The 20,994-nt window shown below is 44.5% G+C and overlaps 1 protein-coding gene across 1 annotated transcript in view; it reads right to left on the bottom strand.

Annotated features, from left to right (window-relative positions):
• Positions 1 to 10,354: 10,354 nt before the first annotated feature.
• The window catches only part of LOC122553854 (neutral alpha-glucosidase C-like), a 143,550-nt gene continuing 132,910 nt past the window's right edge, over positions 10,355 to 20,994 (bottom strand). The window contains exon 26 of the transcript XR_015757991.1: positions 10,355 to 10,447. The gene's annotated coding sequence lies outside the window, so the exon portion shown is untranslated. The remainder of the gene's footprint in view (positions 10,448 to 20,994) is intronic.

The raw sequence follows: 20,994 nt of genomic DNA on the forward strand, positions 1-20,994 counted from the left end.
GGGTGGCCTTCCCATGGTCTGGGAAACTAATGCAACGTCCATGTAATCTCTGAGCCACTATTAAACTGCAGTAGGCTTAGGGGTAATGGATATTAATTGGCTTATTAATTAGGAAAAGTGACATTTTGCCACTGATGGCCAGGAATGCTGCACTTTCAACCCCCTCACTTAAATGGGGGAGATTCTGCCATTGTTTAGAGACTGACATGGGGCTCTTCAAACATTAAGTGGGCTTTACTATTATGTTTCTCACCTTGATGCACAGCATTAAATCCAGCCCATACTGAGTCATGTGTTCTTTAGCACTCACTCTTATTGAGTGACTTATTGCACTTATCTCTGGAAAATGTGAACAAAATTGGGAACAGAGAAATGAGCTGGTCTAGATGGTTTCATCCTCCATGCTTGCTCTGCCATTCAAGTCCATGGTTGATCTTTCATCTAAATCTCACCTTCCCACACTATTCCCATATCACGTAATTCCCTCAGTACACAAAAATCCATGACTATCCCTCTTGAACATACTAATATTATTTTAGTCAGTTATGTGCTACACCTCAGTAAAACAAAAAACTGCAGATGCTCGAATTCTAAATCAACATAAATTGCTGGAGAAACTCAGCAGGTCTGGCAGCATCTTCGGACAGAAAGCACACCAGTTAATGTTTTGACTCCAGTGATCTGTTCTGAAGAAGGGTTGCTGGACTCAAATTGTGAACACGGCTTTCTTTCCACAGATCCTGCCAGACCTGCTGAGTTTCTCCATCAATTTCTGTATGAGTTACACTTCACCGCAGCAGCAGGCTGAAAATCAAGCCCTGCTGTTCCAGGAATAGTCACACAAGTTACAGATTTGAACAAGTAAGTAGAATTCCCCAATTTACCTGTCTTTAGACCCAGATTGACAGACCGGGTTTCTGTACTGAACAATCTATTTATTATAAACAAATAGACACTTAAAACAAATAGATACTAACAATAGATAAACAACTCAGAATCATCAGCATATAACTCTATATTTAAAATTATATCCTTTTTATAAACCTTCCCCCAATCCACATATACAGACATAAAGAAGGATATTATGGGCATAGGGAAAAGTTGGAAAGGAAGTTTATTGGTTTCTTTCCACTTAGAGTCAGGGAGATGTATAGCACAGAAGCAGACCCTTCAATCCAACTCATCCATGTCGACCGGATACCCTAACCCAATCTAGTCCCATTTGCCAGCACTTGGCTCACATACCTCTAAACAGGAGAATCGACGTTTCGGGCATAAGCCCTTCTTCAGGAAGGGCTTATGCCCGAAACGTCGATTCTCCTGTTCCTTGGATGCTGCCTGACCCGCTGCGCTTTTCCAGCAACACATTTTCAGCTCTGATCTCCAGCATCTGCAGTCCTCACTTTCTCCTCATATCCCTCTAAACCATTCCTATTCATATACTCATCCAGATGTCTTTTAAATGTTGTAATTGTACCAGCCTCCAACACTTGTCTGACAGCTCATTCCATATACGTACCACCCTCTGCATGAAAACGTTGCCCCTTAAATCCCTTTTAAATCTTTCCCCTCTCGCCCTAAACCTATACCCTTTAGTTCTGGATTCACCCACTCCAGGGAAAAGACCTTGTCTATTTAAACTATCCATGCCCCTCAAGATTTCATGAACCTCGTCCACTTCTTCAGGCATGTTTTCTTGTTTGCAGGATTTGGAGATGCCGGTGTTGAACTAGGGTGTACCAAGTTAAAAATCACACCACCAGGTTATAGTCCAACAGGGTTTATTTGGAAGCACTAGCTTTCGCAACACTGCTCCTTCATCAGGTGGTTGTCAAAGCTAGTGCTTCCAAATAATCCTGTTGGACCATAACCTGGTGCAGTGTGACTTTTAACCTTGTTTGCAGGAGACACATTTTTAAAGGTCTCTGATTTATTTTTTAAAACTCACAGCTCAGAGCAATGGACCAGGGAAGATAAACTGGCTATCTTCAGTCTCGAGATGCTTTTTACTCCAGAGTGAAAGCAAATCATCTTTCAGATGTCCGATAATTTTTGACCTGAACAAACTGTTCAGCTATTTGGCAGCCAATTGCATAATTATTGGCAGTCAGGAGGCCTCTGTCATCAATAACTGGTCAATATTCCACAGACCAATCAGCTACTTGTTGCCAGACAAATCGCCATTCATACACAGCACAGTGGTTCCAGCTTGTCTGCAACGAGACTTGTACACTGTTTGAACAGTATAAACAGCAAGTACAAAGAGTGTCAGGTAACTTGTATTCTAAACGTGTCGTAAAACTTCAACAATTCTTGGATTTTCAAACAGACCTTTTTCTATTTCAGTCCATGATCCAAACTATAGAAAAATGTAAATATGTAGCCTTTTTGTATGGTATTTGTTGCTCATTCCTAAATTTCCTTGAGAAGGTGGTGAGCTGCCTTCTTGAACTGCTGCAGTCCACCCAGTGTTGGTCCACTGATAGTGCTATGAGAAAGCAGGTTCCAGGATTTTAAACTAGGAAAAGTGAAGGTTGGGTGATGTAGTTCTTTGTCAAACTGTCAGGTGATATGGAGGAGAGCTTGCAGGTTGTAGTGTTCCCATGTTTGCTGTTTTCATCATTCTAGGTGGCACAGATGATAGTTTGGAGAGTGTGACAGAGAAGCGTTGGCAGGTTGTTGCAGTGTATCTTGTATATGGTCCTACTATCACTGTTTGTCGTTGGTGAAGGGTGAAAATGTTTAAGGTAGTGGATGAGGTATTAACTAGTCTGGCTGCTTTCTCCTAGATTGTGTCAAGTTTCCTAACTGCTTTGGAACCACACTTACTAAGGCAAGTGGAGAGAGCCAGCAGCAGGAGGAGCGGGAGCAACATCCAGGGGGCTGCAGGGAAGGTGAATCACTAATTTAAAAACTTACCTCGTGAATAGGCAGAGTGCACACTGAGCAGGAGCGGACCTGGGCCTGCTGTGTCAGTGAAGTCATATATTTGGGTGGTTGCATTACCCGAAACACTTCTTAGGTAGTGTCTTCCACCCATCCTCCTCCATACTATACACCAGATTGGTAAGGTAACTAGTTTTTTTTTGTTCTTTATTTTTCAATAGTCTCTTTGGGAATTTAGAATATTGGGAATGCAGGTGAGGGCAGTGGAATGTCCTCCTGCAGGATGTGGGAGATAAGGTCACCACAAGGTGCCCCTGTTGACTTCATCTGTGAGAAGTGCACCCAACGCCAGTTCCTCGAAAACCGCATTAAGGAATTGGAGCTGGATGAACTTCAGATCACTCGGGAGGCGGAGAGGGATTCTGAGAGGAAGTACAGGGAGACAGTCACACTTCAGGTACAACACAAAGACGGATGAGTTACAGTCGGGGACGAAAAGAGAACTGGCAGGCAGTGCAGGTAGATGGTCCTACTATCACTGTTCATCGTTGGTGAAGGGTAAAAATGTTTAAGGTAGTTGATGGGGTATTAGTTAGTCTGGCTGCTTTCCCCTAGATTGTGTCAAGGTTGGCAGTGTGGCCATTCCGCGCAATAACAAGTATCCCATTTTGGATACTGTTGGGGATAAGCCATGTGGTACAGGTCACTGGCACAGAGTCTATCCCTGTTGCTCAGAAGGGAAGCGGGAAGAAGAGCAGAGCATTAACTATGGAGTCCCCAATGACTAATGAGACAGATAGGAGATTCTGTGGGAATGAGACAGACTCACGGTTGGTGTGTTGCGTCCCAGGTGCCAGGGTTCGTGATGTCTTGGATCGTGTTTTCGGGATCCTTCAAGGGAGGGGGAGGGGGAGTAGCTCCAAATCGTGGTCCACATAGGCACTAATGACATAGGTAGGAAAGGGATGGGGATTTAAGGGCAGAAATTCAGGGAGCGAAGGTGGAAGCTGAGAGCTAGAACAAACAGAGTTGTTATCTCTGGTTTGTTACTTGTGCCACATGCTGGTGAGGTGAGGAATAGGGAGAGAGAGGAGTTGAACACATGGCGACAAAGATGGTGCAAGATGGAGGTTTTCGGATATCTGGATAATTGGGGCTCAGTCTGGGGTAAGTGGGACCTTTACAAACAGGATGGTCTACACCTGAACCAAAGGGGTTCCAATATCCTGGGGGGGAAATTAGGTAATACTCTTCAGGAGTGTTTAAACTAATTCAGCAGGCAGATGGGAACCAAAATTGTAATTCCAGTGTCCAGGAGGTTGGGAGTAGTGAGGTCAGAAATAAGGTTTCAAGGTCACAAGAGTGCACCAGCAAGCAGGAAGATGGTTTGAAGTGTGTCTACTTTAAAGACAGGAGCATCCGGAATAAGGTGGGTGAACTTGCAGCATGGGTTGGTACCTGGGACTTCGATATTGTGACCATTTCGGAGATATGGGCAGAGCAGGGACAGAAATGGTTTCAGAAGCTGGATGTTTTAGTAAGAACAGAGAAGATAGTAAAAGAGTGGGAGGTGTGGCATTGTTAGTCAAGGACAATATTATGGTGGCACTAAGGATGTTTGAGGACTTGTCTACTGAGGTAATGGGCTAAGATTAGAAACAGGAAAGGACAGGTTACCTTGTTGGAAGTTTTCTAAAGGCATCCGAATAATTCCAGAGATGTAGAGGAAAGGAGAGCAAATATTATTCTGGAAAGTCGCGAGATTAACAGGGTAGTTTAGATTAGATTACTTACAGAGTGGAAACAGGCCCTTCGGCCCAACAAGTCCACACCGACCCGCCGAAGCGCAACCCACCCATACCCCTACATTTACCCCTTACCTAACACTACGGGCAATTTAGTATGGCCAATTCACCTGATCTGCACATCTTTGGACTGTGGGAGGAAACCCACACAGACACGGGGAGAATGTGCAAACTCCACACAATCAGTCGCCTGAGGCGGGAATTGAACCTGGGTCTCTGGCGCTGTGAGGCAGCAGTGCTAACCACTGTGCCACCGTGCCGCCCACTAATTGTTATGGGGGACTTTAACTTTCCAAATATTGACTGGAAAAACCATAATTCAAGTACTTTAGATGGGTCAGTTTTTAATCCAATGTGTGCAGGAGGGTTGCCTGACACAGTATTTAAACAGGCCAACAAGGGGCGAAGCCACATTGGATTTGGTACTGGGTAAAGAACCAGGCCAGGTATTAGATGTGGAGGTAGGTGAGCACTTTGGTGATAGTGACCACAGTTTGGTCATGTTTACTTTAGTGATGGAAAGGCATAGGTGTATACTGCAGGGCGAGAGTTATAGATGGGGCAAAGGCAATTATGATGGGATTAGGCAAGATTTAGGATGCATGAGATGGGGAAGGAAACTGCAGGGGATGGGCACAATTGAAATGTGGAGCTTATTCAAGGACCAGTTACAGTGTGTCCTTGATAAGTATGTACCTGTCAGACAGGGAGGAAATGGTGATAAACGGCTCCATTTCGGAATGGCAGGCAGTGACCAGTGGGGTACTGCAGGGATCAGTGCTGGGACCGCAGTTTTTTACAATATATGTTAATGATATAGAAGATGGTATTAGCAATAACGTTAGCAAACTTGCCGATGATACTAAGCTGGGTGGCAGGGTAAGGAGGATGTTAGGAGATTACAGGGTGACCTGGACAGGTTAGGTGAGTGGTCAGATGCAGTTTAATGTGGATAATTGTATGGTTATCCACTTTGGTGGCAAGAACAGGAAAGCAGATTACTACCTAAATGGAATCAATTTAGGTAAAGGGGCAGTACAAAGAGACCTGGGTGTTCTTGTACACCAGTCAATGAAGGTAAGCATGCAGGTACAGCAGGTAGTGAAGAAGGCTAATAGCATGCTGGCCTTTATAACAAGAGGGATTGAGTATAGAAGTAAAGAGGTTCTTCTGCAGCTATACAGGGCCCTGGTGAGACCACACCTGGAGTATTGTGTGCAGCTCTAGTCACCAAATTTAAGGAAAGACATTCTGGCTATTGAGTGCAGCGTAGGTTCACGAGGTCAATTCCTGGAATGGCGGGACTACCTTACGCTGAAAGACTGGAGCGACTGGGCTTGTATACCCTTGAGTTTAGAAAACTGAGAGGGGATCTGATTGAGACATATAAGATTATTAAAGGATTGGACACTCTGGAGGCAGGAAACATGTTTCCGCCGATGGGTGAGTGCCGAACCAGAGGACACAGCTTAAAAATATGGGGTAGACCATTTAGGACAGAGATGAGGAGAAACTTCTTCACTCAGAGAGTGGTGGCTGTGTGGAATGCCAGAGGGCAGTGGAGGCCAAGTCTCTGGATTCATTTAAGAAAGAGTTGGATAGAGCTCTCAAGGATAGTGGAATCAAGGGTTGTGGAGATAAAGCAGGAACAGGATACTGATTAAGGATGATTAGCCATGATCATATTGAATGGTGGTGCAGGCTCGAAGGGCAGAATGGCCTACTCCAGCATCTATTGAGTGAAGTAGCCGTGGTTTACTAAAGAAGTTAAGAGGAAGAAGGCGGCTTGTGTTAGAATGAGACGTGAGGGCTCAGTTAGGGCGCTTGAGAGTTACAAATTAGCCAGGAAAGACCTAAAGAGAGAGCTAAGAAGAGCCAGGAGAGGACATGAGAAGTCATTGGAAGATAGCATCAAGGAAAACCCTGAAACTTTCTATTGAGACATTCGGAATAAAAGAATAACTAGAGTAAAATCAGGGCAAAGCAAGGGCAGTACTGGGAAGTCGTGTGTGGTGTCCGAGATGGGGAAGCACTAAATGAATATTTTTCATCAGTATTCACATCAGAAAAAGACAATGTTGTCGAGGAGAATACTGAGATACAGGCTACTAGACAAGACGGAATTGAGGTTCACAAGGAGGAGATTTTAGCAATTCTGGAAAGTGTGAAAATAGTGGGAGCACGGTGGCACAGTGGTTAGCACTGCTGCCTCACAGCGCCAGAGACCCGGGTTCAATTCCCGCCTCAGGCGACTGACTGTGTGGAGTTTGCACGTTCTCCCCATGTCTGCGTGGGTTTCCTCCGGGTGCCCCGGTTTCCTCCCACAGTCCAAAGACCTGCAGGGTCAGGTGAATTGGCCATACTAAATTGCCCGTAGTGTTAGGTAAGGAGTAAATGTAGGGGTATGGGTGGGTTTCGCTTCGGCGGCTCGGTGTGGACTTGTTGGGCCGAAGGGCCTGTTTCCACACTGTAATCTAAATCTAAATCTAAGACCAAATCTAAAAAATCTAAGATAAGTCACCTGGGCCAGATGGGATTTATCCTAGGAGTCTCTGGGAAGCAAGGGAGGAGATTGCATGGCCTTTGGCTTTGATCTTTATGTCGTCATTGTCTACAGGAAAAGTGCCAGAAGACTGGAGGACAGCAAATGTTTTCCCCTTGTTCAAGAAGGGGAGTAGAGACAACCCTGGTAATTATAGACCAGTGAGCCTTACTTCGGATGTGGGTAAAGTGTTGAAAAAGGTTGTAAGAAATAGGATTTATAAACATCTAGAGAGGAATGAGTTGATTAGGCATAGTCAACATGGTAGGTAGGTCGTGCCTCACAAACCTTATTGAGTTCTTTGAGAAGGTGACCAAACAGGTGGATGAGGATAAAGTGGTTGATGTGGTGTATATAGATTTCAATAAGGCACTTGATAAGGTTCCCCACAGTAGGCTAATTGCAGAAAATATGAAGGCATGGGATTGAGGGTGATTTAGTGGTTTGGATCAGAAATTGGCTAGCTGAAAGAAGACAGAGGGTGGTGGTTGATGAGAAATGTTCATCCTGGTGTTCAGTTACTATTGGCATGCTGCAAGGATCTGTTTTGGGGCCATTGCTGTTTGTCATTTTTATAAATGATCTGGATGAGGGCATAGAAGGATGGGTTAGTAAATTTGTGGATGACACTAAGATAGATGGAGTTGTGGGTAGTGCCGAAGGACGTTGCAGGTTACAGAGGGACATAGATAAGCTGTAGACCTGGACTGAGAGGTGTCAAATGAAGTTTAATGCAGAAAAGTGTGAGCTGATTCACTTTGGAGGAAGTAACAGGAGTAAAGAGTAATGGGCTAATGGTAAGATTCTTGGCAGTGTAGATGAGCAGAGAGATCTTGGTGTTCATATACATGGATCCCTGAAAGTTGTCAGTTAGGTTGAAAGGGTTGTTAAGAAGGCATATGGTGTGTTAGCGTTTATTGGTAGAGGGATTGAGTTTTGGAGTCATGTGGTCATCTTGCAAAACTCTGGTGTAGCTTGGAGTATTGCATATGGTTCTGGTCATCACATTACAGGAAGGATGCGGAAATGTTGGAAAGGGTTCAGGGGAGAGTTAGTGGGATGTCGCTGGGTATGGACGGAAAGTCTTATGAGGAAAGGCTGAGGGACTTGAGGCTGTTTTCATTTGAGAGAAGAAGGTTGAGAGTTGACTTAATTGAGACATATAAGATAATCAGAGGGTTAGATAAGGTGGACAGTGAGAGCCTTTTTTGTCAGACGGCGATCACAAGCATGAGGGGACATAGCTTTAAATTGAACGGTGATGGATATAAGACAGATGACAGAGATAGTTTCTTTACTCAGAGAGTAGTAGGGGCGTGGAACACCCTGCCTGCAACAGTAGTAGACTCGCCCAGTATAAGGGCATTTAAATGGTAAATGGATAAGCATATGGATGAAAATGGAATAGTGTAGGTTAGATGGACTTTAGATTAATTTCACACATTGATGCAACATCGAGGGCCGAAGGGCCTGTACTGCACAGTAATGTTCTATTTTCAATATATTATGTTTGTGGCTCGCTGGAAGCATAAATAGAATACAAAGTAGGCGGAGGGTAAACTTGAACAGGGAATATTTTATTTTAGGTCTCTCAGATTCACAGTTGGTTTCAGACATCCCCACAGCTCTCACTTACGAGTCATCTGACCCATTCTCTTAAAAGGGGCAGCACACACCCAGCTACATACATAACACACACCCTCTCCTTTATTTCAGTACTCTCCTTAACTATTGGATATATACAACAATTATAACTATTATTCAGGCATTGTAGCTAACGTATGTACATTGTCAGGAATATATATGGAAAAGACAAAAAAAGTAAATGGCCTTTCTGTAATTTACCTGAACATGATCAGTCTCTCGGGGGTTGGCAATTCCTAGAAGACCATCTGTTTGCCTCAGGAACCTTTTCTAATATTGTCTCTTGGGCTTCCGGAAGCTCCTGTAGTTCCACAGATACACCCCTCTCTGATGGGTTGCTGTTGCCCTGTGACGCTGCTGTGGTCTCCTCCATGGCTATGGTCAACCCTGGCGCAGAGACAATGACTGGTTGACACCACTGGTCTCATCTGGACCAGCTCCATATTCTGAGGGACCTCCTCTCATTGGTGAGGTGTGGCAACCAGCTTGTCTGCATATCTCCTGCAGACCAGTTCATCCTTAGTTTGCACCACATATGACAATGGTCCTGTTTGAGCCATCACTGCTGTTGGGACCCATTTTCCCCCAGGTATATAATTTTGGGCCAACATGCTCTCTCCTCTTAGGAATACCCTTCTGACCATCTGTCGTTCTTAATTTCACTCTACCACCTCTCTGGTCCCTTGTGGGCTCAACAAATTCAGCATGGTTCTCAGCTGGCAGTTGACCATTAAGGACATGAAGGCGAGCAAAAATATTGCTTTTGGCAGCAAAAGAAGTGTGTGTGTGGGGGGGAATTCAGGACTGAACAGCATCAAGAGTTTCTTGAGTTAAGAAAGTTCTGTCTGGTAACAGTTCTCTGATTGGTTAACCTGCCAAAGTGTTGAAAAAGCTGTAAGTGCGAAGAGCAGCAGAAAGTGTCCCAGAAAAAAAGACAGGAAACCCAAGAAAGCTTAAAAGGGTTCACAATTTAAACATAAATGAAACTACAACACTCAGCATCTCAGTGAATTTCTTTTCACAACTAAGAGAAACTACACATTTGATAGGTTTGCATGGTACAAGTGCACAATCCTAAAGATGACTTTAGGTTGAACACCTCTCAGGTATCTCAAACACACACACCATAGAATGCTTTAGTGTCGTTCACTAGCTGTTTAACGATACTGGATCACCTTATATTCAAAACTCTTCAGCACCTAACTTCCCACATATCACGTTTAGGATATCTGGTCGGCATAACGGGTCTGCTTTCCATATTGTACATCTCTATGACTCTGTTTTCCCGAGTGCTGAAAACTTTATTCATATTCCACCTCCAGCAAGAAAAAACACCCGAATGGCCAGTGACAAGCAGTGCCAATCTCTTTAGAGGCAATACCTATGAGATCGAAAAAGTGAAGGGGAGGGTAGGGATTAAATCAAAATAGAATTGGAGGAGGAAATAAAACACTTTATGTCCCGCGGGACTCACCTCTCCCTGAAAACTTCAAGACTGTTGGTAGACACCACGTGCTCCTTCTCCAGGATACCCGGTCCCGAACGTAACCGCGAAAGATGACAGACAGACCTGGAGCAGACCCACGAGAAGATCTCTATGACTCTACAACATTGAAGTCTCTTGGGGAAGCTTCTCTACAACATGATACTTGGAACAAACTCAGCACTTTACCTCAGTCCTGTGATTTCATATTAAAAGGCTTCTGAAAATTTAGAACATAGAACATTACAGTGCAGAATAGGCCCTTCGGCCCTCAACGTTGTGCCAACCTTTGGAACCAATCTGAAGCCCATCTAACCTACACTATTCCATTATCATCCATATATCCAATGACCATTTAAATGCCCCCAAAGTTGCTGAGTCTACTACTGTTGCAGGCAGTGCTTTCCACACCCCAATTACTCTCTGAGTAAAGAAACTATCTCTGTCATCTGTCTTATATCCATCACCGTTCAATTTAAAGCTATGTCCACTCATGCTAGCCATCGCCATCTGAGGAAAAAGGGTCTTACTGTCCAACCTATCTAACCGTCTGATTATCTTACATGTCTCAATTAAGTCAGCTCTCAACCTTCTTCTCCAACAAAAACAGTCTCAAGTCCCTCAGCCTTTCCTCGTAAGACCTTACCTCCATTCTAGGCAACATCCTAACCACACCAGAGTTTTGCACAGCTGCATCATCCGAAACTCAATCCCTCTACCAATAAAAGCAAACAGATTGTATGTCTTCTTAACAACCTATCAACCTGGGTGGCAACTTTCAAGGATCTATGTAGCAGGACACTGAGATCTCTCTGCTCATCTACAGTACCAAGAATCTTACCATTAGCCCAGTACTCTGCATTCCTGTTACTCCTTCCAAAGTGAATCACCCCACACTTTTCCACATTAAACTCCATTTGCCACCTCTCAGCCAAGCTTGGTAACTTATCTATGTCTCTCTGTAGCCTACAACATCCTTCATCACTATCCACAACTCTACCTACCTTACTGTCATCTGTAAATTTACTAACCCATTCTTCTATGCCCTCATCCAGGTCATTTATATAAATGACAAACAGCAGTGGCCCCAAAACTGATCCTTGCAGTATCCCACTAGTAGCTGAACTCCAGGAGGAATATTTCCCATTGACCACCACCCTCTGTCTTCTTTCAGCTAGCCAATTTCTGATCTAAAAAGCGAAATCACACTCAATCCCATGCCTCCGTATTTTGTACAATAGCCTGCCGTGGGAAATCCATATAAACCATCCATATTCACTTCCCCTCATCGACCTGTTTAGTCACCTTCTCAAAGTATTCAATAAAGTTTGTGAGGTACGACCTACCCTTCACAAAACCGTGTTGACTCTCCCTAATCAACTTATTCCTCTCTAGATGATTATGAATCCTATCTCTTATAACTCTTTCCAACACTTGACCCACAACGAAAGAAATGCTCACTGGTCTATAATTTCCAGGGTTGTGCTTACTCCCCTTCTTGAACAGGGGAACACCATTTGCTATCCTCCAGTCTTCTGGCACTATTACTGTAGACAATGATGACATAAAGATTAAAGCCAAAGGCTCTGCATTCTCCTCCCTAGCTTCCCAGAGAATCATACAGTAAGTCCCATCCGGCTGAGGGGACTTATCTATTTTTACACTTTCCAGAATTGCTAACACCTCTTCCTTGTGCATCTCAATCCCATCCAGTCTGGTAGCCTGTATCTCAGGATTCTCCTCGACAACATTGGTTTTTCTCATGTGAATACTGACGAGGAGTATTCATTTAGCACTTTCCTACCTCCTCTGACTCCACGCACAACTTCCCACTACTATGCTTGATTGGCACTAATCTTATTCCAGTCATTCTTTTATTCCTGATATAGCTATAGAAAACCTTATGGTTTTCTTTGATCCTATCCACCAATGACTTCTCATATCCTGTCCTGGCTGTTCTTAGCTCTCTCTTTAGGTCTTTGCTGGCTAACTTGTAACTTTCCTCATTCCTGAAGAAGGGCTAATGCCCGAAACGTCGATTCTCCTGTTCCCTAGATGCTGCCTGACCTGCTGCGCTTCTCCAGCAACACATTTCCATAACTTGTAACAGTCAAGCGCCCTAACTGAGCCACGACATCTCAAGCTAACATAAGCCTTCTTCTTCCTCTTGACAAGGGACTCAACTTACTTTGTAAACCATGGCTCCCATGCTTGACAACTTCCTCCCTGCCTGACTGGTACATACTTATCAAGGACCCGCAGTAGCTGGTCCTTGAATGAGCTCCACATTTCAATTGTGCCCATCCCCTGCAGTTTACTTCCCCATCTTATGCATCCTAAATCTTGCCTGATCACATTGTAATTGCCTTTCCCGCATCTATAATTCTTGCCCTGCAGTAAATACCTATCCCTTTCCATCATTAAAGTAAACATAACCGTTTTGTGGTCACTATCATCAAAGTGCTAACCTACCTCCAAATCTAACACCTGGCCAGGTTCATTACCCAGTACCAAATCGAACGTTGCCTCGCCCCTTGTTGACCTGTCAACTTACTGTGTCAGGAAACCCTCCTGCACACATTGGAAAAAAACTGACCGATATAAAGTACTTGAACTATCGTATTCCCAGTCAATATTTGGAAAGTTAAAGCCCCCATAATAACTACCCTGTCATGCTCGCTCCTATCGAGGATCATCTTTGCTATCCTATCCTCTACATCCCTGGAACAATTTGTAGGCCTATAGAAAACTCCCAACAGGGTAACCTCTCCTTTCCTGTTTCTAATCTCAGCCCATACTATCTCATTACGTCCTTTCTGCAACTGTAATACTGTCCTTGACTAACAGTGCCACACCACCTTTTTTTTCCCATTTTCTCTGTTCTTACTGAAACATCTAATTCTTGGAACCTGCAATAACCATTCCTGTCCCTGCTCTACTCATGTCTCTGAAATGACCTAAACTTAATTTTATTTGGTAACTATACACACACATGCGCATCAATGTGTAAAGAGTGCTGAGGCTGACGTTCACTGCTGCCGTCTGGAAAATGGGAGCAATAAAGACCACATTGTTTTATTTCCTTTCTTTTAGGACTGTGAGCCAAAAAAAGGAAGATACTGCTTTAATCAAATAAATGGCTGAAGTTTGAAAAACTTTGTCTGCTGGAGTGCACTTTGAGTTGCATACAATGGTGCTTGCCACTGGAATAGTAAGAACAAAATACCATTAAGCTGTGAACAAAGCAGAATAATTGCTTGGCAACAACTTTTTGTTTGGCTCCTGACTGAGTGACCATGGCTTGTATGCAGTAGCGAATCATGTAGTCCACACATCGCAAGTATCAAAATATCTCTCTTGTGGAGGGACCAAAAAGTCTCCAGTAGCAGCTGTATTCCACTCATTTTTCTCCGCAAATTCCCTACTGTTTGATGAAAAAAAGGTATTTTAAAGACACTGGAATGATGAAGACAGAGTAAAGGAGAGCAGGAATGTTTGAGTATTATTTTCTTTCTCTTCAACAGCCAAGCCTCAAAAAACTGATTTAAAAGGAACAGAAAAAAAACCCCCTCTAATTCCTGTAGTTCAGACTAATGTTTTTGAACTGTTTTCCCTAATTTCTTTTTCTTTAATTTGCTTCTTTTCTGTCTCAGTGTGTCTATCTGTTTGTGAAATGGGATGGAGTTTAAAGAATAGATAGAATTTCAGTTTAAGAGATATAATTTAGCAATATAATGTTTCGCAATTGCCATTTGCTAAAGACAATTTGTTCATAATAAGTTACTTTCTTGTTAAGTGCAGGAACCTGGTGAATGTCCAGGCTCTGGCCCAGAAGGCAGTGGAGGCCAAGTCTCTGGATACTTTCAAGAAAGAGATGGATAGAGCTCTTAAAGATAGTGGAATCAAGGGTTATGTGGATAAGACAGGAACAGGATACTGATTGTGGATGATCAGCCATGATCATAATGAACAGTGATGCTGGCTCGAAGGGCCGAATGGCCTCCTCCTGCACCTATTGTCTTGTTTTAACCTGAATTCATCAATTAGGCAAATTGGGGACTTTAGATCGTTGGCTCACAGAATATAGAACGTAGAACATTACAGCACAGTACAGGTCCTTCAGCTCTCGATGTTGTGCCAACCTCTGGAACCAATCTGGAGCCTATCTACCCTACACTATTCCATTTTCATCCATATGTTTATCCAATGACCTTAAAGTTGGTGAGTCTACTACCGTTGCAGGCAGTGCGTTCCACATCCCTACTACTCTCTGAGTAAAGAAACTACCTCTGACATCTGTCCTGTATCTATCACCCCTCAATTTATAGCTAAGTCCCCTCGTGCTAGCAATCACCATCCAAGGAAAAAGGCTCTCACTATCCACCCTATCTAACCCTCTGATTATCTTATTATCTCAATTAAGTCACCCCTCAACCTTCTTACCTCTCACAAAAACAGCTCAAGTCCCTCCGCCTTTCCTCATGAGATCATCCCTCCATACCAGGTAACATCCTAATACCTGAACCCTTTCCAAAGCTTCCACATCCTTCCTATAATGCAGTGACCAGAACAATACTCCAAATGTGGCTGCAGCAGCATTTTACACAGCTGCAGGATAATCTCGTCGCTCTGAAACTCAATCCCACTACCAATAAAAGCTAACACACCCTATGTCTTCTTAACATCCCGATCAACCTGGGTTGCAACTTTCAGAGATCTATGCACCTGGACACTGAGATCTCTCTGCCTTTCTACACTACAAAGAAGCTTACCATTAGCCAAGTGCTCTTTATTCCTGTTACTCCTTCAAAAGTGAATCACCTCACAATTTTCCACATTAAACTCCATTTGCGACCTCTCAGCCCAGCTCTGCAGCTTATCTGTAATCTGCAACATCCTTCAGCACTATCCACAACTTCATCAACCGTAGTGTCATCTGCAAATGTATTAATCCATCATTCTACACCCTCATCCAAGTCATTTATAAAAATGACAAACAGCAGTGGCCCCAAAACAGATCCTTGCGGTACATCACTAGTAACTGAACTCCAAGATGAATATTTTCCATCAACCAACACTCTCTGTCTTCTTTCACCGAGCCAATTTCTGATCCAAACCCCAAAATCACCCTCAATCCCATGCCTCCATATTTTGTGCAATAGCCTACCGTGGGGAACCTTATCAATTGCCACATCAACCACTTAACTCTCATCTGCCTGTTTCAGTACCTTCTCAAAGAACTCAATAAGGTTTGTGAGGCACGACCCACCCTTCACAAAACCATGTTGAGTATCCCTAATCAAATTATTCCTTTCTAGATGATATAAATCCTATCTCTTAATTTCTTTCTAGCACTTTACCCACAACCAAAGTAAAGCTCACTGGTCTATAATTACCAGGGTTGTGTCTACTCCCCTTCTTGAACAAGGGGACAACATTTGTTATCCTCCAGTTTTCTGGCACTATTGCTGTGTGGTGTAAAATTATGTCCCAATACATGTGTGAATCATTATGCAACACATGTATTGGGCCAAGCAGTGGAATGTGGTGAAAGGGTTAAAATTGTGTCCCAATACATGTGTGAATCTAACCGAAAATGGAAGGTGTCGCTTAGTTCCGTGTGAATCTTATTATACACCTTCCCGTGTGAATCTTCTTATCTGTATGTAACCAGAATGGAATGTGTTTTTTAGCCTTGCTCTGCTGTTCACATGAATGTTTATATCTGGAAAAGAGTATATCAGCTGGAAAAGTCTCCAGTTCGGTAGAGTCTGCTCCGGGGTTGCGTTTAACCGCCGAGCGTGGGTTGTTGGCAACCGCTCTACGAGAACTGACGGCTCCCAGTTCCGGTAACACGTAGAGTGAGTATAAACCAGACCCGTTGTAAGTACGAGACTGGTTGTGGCGACGCTGCGGGGAATAAAACACTTATATTCTAGCAGACTCGCCTCTTGGCTGTTTGTTCTGTGTCAGACTACTTTCCTGCGAGCCTGGTCCTTGACCTTGAGAATTTTTTAAAACATTTTTGGCGTAGTCGAGCAGGGTCAATCGCAATTGAGGAGAGATTTTGATACAGAACAATGTTTTGGAAAAAGACTAAGAAACCAGAAGAACAAACTGTGGAGGTCCCGACCGTCCCGGGATGGCATGGATGTGGGCATGTACGTGGCAGTTTGTTTGAGAGAGGATCCCAGTCCTGCCGAAGAACCCCTTGCCTGGGGTACAGCGGAGGATGTGGGCATGTCCAAAAAGCTGAAGCGGAGTTAACAGAATTGAATGGGATTGAACTGAACTGAACTGAGTGGAACTGAAGTGAATCAAATTGAACGGAACAAAATGGAACTGAGCTAAATTGAATTGAAATGGACGGAACTGAATTGAACACAATTGAATTGAACTGAACAGACCTGAACTGAGCTGAATTGAACTACACTGAATTGACTGAACTGAAATTAACTGAAACGAATTGAACTGAATTAAGCATAATGTAACACATGTATTGGGCCAAGCAGTGGAATGTGGTGTAAAATTATGTCCCAATACATGTGTGAATCATAATGTAACACATGTATTGGGCCAAGCAGTGGAATGTGGTGAAACGGTTAAAAATTATGTCCCAATACATGTGTGAATCTAACCGGAATGGAGGTGTTGCTTAGTCCCGTGTGAATCTTATTACACACCTCCCCGTGTGAATCTTCTTATCTGTATGTAACCAGAATGGAATGTGTTTTTTAGCCTTGCTCTGCTGTTCACATGAATGTTTATATCTGGAAAAGAGTATATCAGCTGGAAAAGTCTCCAGTTCGGTGAGTCTGCTCCGGGGTTACGTTTAACCGCCGAGCGTGGGTTGTTGGCAACCGCTCTACGAGAACTGACGGCTCCCAGTTCCGGTAACATGTAGAGTGAGTATAAGCCAGACCCGTTGTTTGGACCTGGTTGTGGCGACGCTGCGGGGAATAAAATGCCCATATTCTAGCAGACTCGCCTCTTGGTCGTTTGTTCTGTGTCAGACTACTCTCCTACGAACCTGACCTTGAGAATTTTTTAAAACATGCTGTAGACACTGAAGACATAAAGATCAAAGCCAAAGGCTCTGCAATCTTGTCCCTGACTTCCAAGAGAATCCTAGGATGAATCTCATCCAGAGAAGTTGTTGAGGGTGAGGACAAGCTCGGCCAAGTGGAGGAGGGTGGTGCTGGGTACGTACAGTTCAGGCCTTTGCTCCAGGAAGAAAGGGAGATGATCCTGGTAGGGGATGGACATGTAAAGAGATTGCATGTGCATGGCACTCAACCTCTGCAAAGGCAGGATTGGATCTAAGCATATGGAGCGCAGTCAATTTGGAGGGTGATAGGTTGGATTGGGTGAAGGGGAGGCAGAGGAATTGAGGCAACCAATTTCATGTTAACAGTTCTCAATGAACAGATCAAATGCAGGTAAAAGGCCAGAGGGAAGGCTTCAGGAGGAGGGAGAGTGTTGGAGCTGGGTACCTGTGGGACATGGAGAGGACTCTTATCCAAAGATCGGTGTGGGTTTGTTGGGCCGAAGGGCCTGTTTCTACACTGTAAGTAATCTAATCTAATCTAAAAAAAAATGGGCACAGAGTTTGAGTGGGTTTATAGTGGATATAAGTGACCAGTCTATCTCTGTGCCCATTTCTTTGGACAAAAGTCCTCTCTCCCATGCCATAAAAACCTTTGCTCACCTCAATACACTCCCTCCACCTGGGCTCCTCCGTTTAGCCTTGTCACCTGCACTTGATCTGTTTATTGAGAACTGTCAGTGTGACATTGGTTGCCTCAATTTCTCTGCTCCCTCACCCAATGAAATGTATCATCCTTGTGACTATGCTGCTCCTTTAACAAGGTTATATTGTCCATGGATATTTTCAGAGGAGTCGGAAAGGCAGAGGTTCCGATATGTTTAGGTTTACCTTCTTGAAAATGCTTTTAAGTTTTTCTTTTAAAATACTTGTACAATGAAAAGTTCTCCCAGTTCAGGGTTTGGTTTGGTTTTAGCAAGCAGTTTGTTTGCAGCTGCTGATCAAGTTTTAGCTGAGAGCCCTGAGGCACTGCTGGACCCAAAGAAACAGCACCATGCTGATCCTCTCTCTCTCTCTGACGTCGCTCCTGTAAGGACCTGTGTTTGATTTTACATTTTTTACCAACAGGGTGTTTATGGGGATGTTGCAAGTATTTGGAACAGTATCATTAAGATGCGATAGAGCTGATTGGGTTTTCAGATAAGTTATGTTATTCTATATTCATTTCTTTTTTGTTTGTGCATAAATGAAGTTGATTTTATTTAAAACTGAGTGGTTGGGACAGCTGCATCAGTCTTAGCTGCATCCACTCTACACCTGCTTAAAACAACAGGAAAAGTTAGGGTCAAGGCTACCGTTGAGAAATGTTTTGAGGGGATCTTGTCTGATCCATAAGACCTTCTGAACTGACCGCATGCCATTTGCTTATATCCAACACTGACTTTGTAACTAAGCCTGTCCTCAAGGGTGTTGCTGCTGTAGTCTGCCATACTGACCTCTACATTGCAGAGGAGAAAGTGAGGACTGCAGTTGCTGGAGACCCGAGTTGAAAAATGTGGTGCTGGAAAAACCCAGCAGGCCAGGCAGCATCCGAGGAGCAGGAGAATCGACATTTCAGGCATAAGCCCTTCTTCAGGAATGAGGCTGGGAGTCTCCAGGGTGGAGAGATAAATGGGAGGTGGGTGGGGCTGGGTAGAAGGTAGCTAAGAGTGCAATAGGTGGATGGAGGTGGGGATGAAGGTGATAGGTTGGAGAGGAGGGTGGAGCGGATAGATGGGAAGGAAGATTGGCAGGTTGGACAGGTCATGAGGTTGGTGCTGAGCTGGCAGGTTTGAACTAAGTTTAGGTTGGGTGGAGAGGAAATGAGGAAACTGGTGAAGTTCACATTGATGCCCTGGGGTTGAAGTGTTCTGAGGTGGAAGATGAGGCGTTCTTCCTCCAGGTTTCAGGTGGTGAGGGAGTTGCAGTGGAGGAGGCCCAGGACCTGCATGTCCTAGGCAGAGTGGGAGGGGGAGTTGAAATGTTTGGCCACGGGACGGTCGGGTTGATTGGTGCGGGTGTCCCGGAGATGTTCCCTAAAGTGCTCTGCGAGAAGGTGTCCAGTCTCCCTAGTGTAAAGGGGACCGCATTGGGAGCAACGGATACAATAAATGACATTTGTGGATGTGCAGGTGAAAGGCTCCTGTGATGGATGTGGAAGGCTCCTTTGGAGCCTTGGATGGAGGTGAGGGCGCAGGATTTGCAATTCCTGCGATGGCAGGGGAAAGTGCAGGATGGGAGGTTGGGTTGTTGGGGGGTGTTGACCTGACCAAGTAGTCACGGAGGAAACAGTCTTTGCGGAAAGTGGAAAGGGGTGGGGAGGGAAACATATCCCTGATGGTGGGGTCTGTTTGTAGATGGTGGAAATGTTGTCGGATGATGCAGTTTATGCGGAGGTTGGTGGGGTGGAAGGTGAGGACCAGACGGGTTCTGTCCTTGTCGCGGTTGGACGATTGGGGTTTGAGGACAGAGGTGCGGGATGTGGATGAGGTGTGTTGGAGGCCATCTTGAACCATGGGAGGGGAAATTATGGTCTTTAAAGGAGGCCATCTAGTGTGTTCTGTGGTGGAACTGGCCCTCCTGGGACCAGATATGGTGGAGATGGAGGGATTGGGAATACGGGACAGCATTTTTGCAGGAGGTAGGGTGGGGAGAGGTGTAATCCAGGTGTGGGAGTCGGTGGGTTTGTAAAAAATGTCAGTGTTAAATCAGTTGTCATTGTTGGAGATGGAGAGGTCCAGGAATGGGAGGGAGGTGTCAGAGATGGTCCAGGTGAATTTAAGTTTGGAATGGAATGTGTTGGTGAAGTTGATGAACTGCTCAGCCTCCTCGCGGGAGGATGAGGTGGCGCCGATGCAGTCATCAATGTAGCGGAGATAGAAGTGGGAAGTGGTGCCGGTGTAACTACGGAAGATGGACTGTTCTACATAGCCGACAAAGAGACAGGCATAGCTGGGGCCCTTGTGGGTGCCTATTGCTACCCCTTTCGTCTGAAGGAAATTGGAGGATTCGAAGGAGAAATTGTTAAGGGTGAGGACCAGTTCAGCTAAACGAATGAAAGTATCAGTGGAAGGGTGCTGGTGGGGAAGTCGGGACAGGAAGAAACAGAGGGCTTTGAGGCCCTTGTCATGGCGGATGGAGGTGTAGAGGGATTGGATGTATATTGCAAAGGCTGAGCGCCAGCTCTCAGATATCTCCTCCTACATTCTCCTGGACCATGGCCCCATCAAGCCATTGTATCAACTGTAGTCACTGACCTAATTTAATCTAGTGATTGCCACCTCATTGCCTCCAAACTGATAGTCCTCCAGCCCTGCACAGCTCACTTCTACCTCTTTCTGAAAATCCACAAACAAGACTGCCAGGGCAGATCCATTGTGTCTGCCTGTTCCAGGCCCACAGAACTCATGCCTTCCTACCTTGACTCAGTCTTTTTTCCCCTGGTCCAGTCCGTGCCTACGCATATTCGTGATTTTTCTGATGCTTTACACGTTTCGTAATTTCCAGTTTACAATCTCCAGCTGCCTCCTCTTCACCATGTACATGTGAT

This window comes from Chiloscyllium plagiosum, unplaced genomic scaffold (genome assembly GCF_037043375.1).
Source record: "Chiloscyllium plagiosum isolate Xiang-an unplaced genomic scaffold, Cpla_swu_hap1 HiC_scaffold_8, whole genome shotgun sequence".
NCBI classification, from domain to species: domain Eukaryota; kingdom Metazoa; phylum Chordata; class Chondrichthyes; order Orectolobiformes; family Hemiscylliidae; genus Chiloscyllium; species Chiloscyllium plagiosum.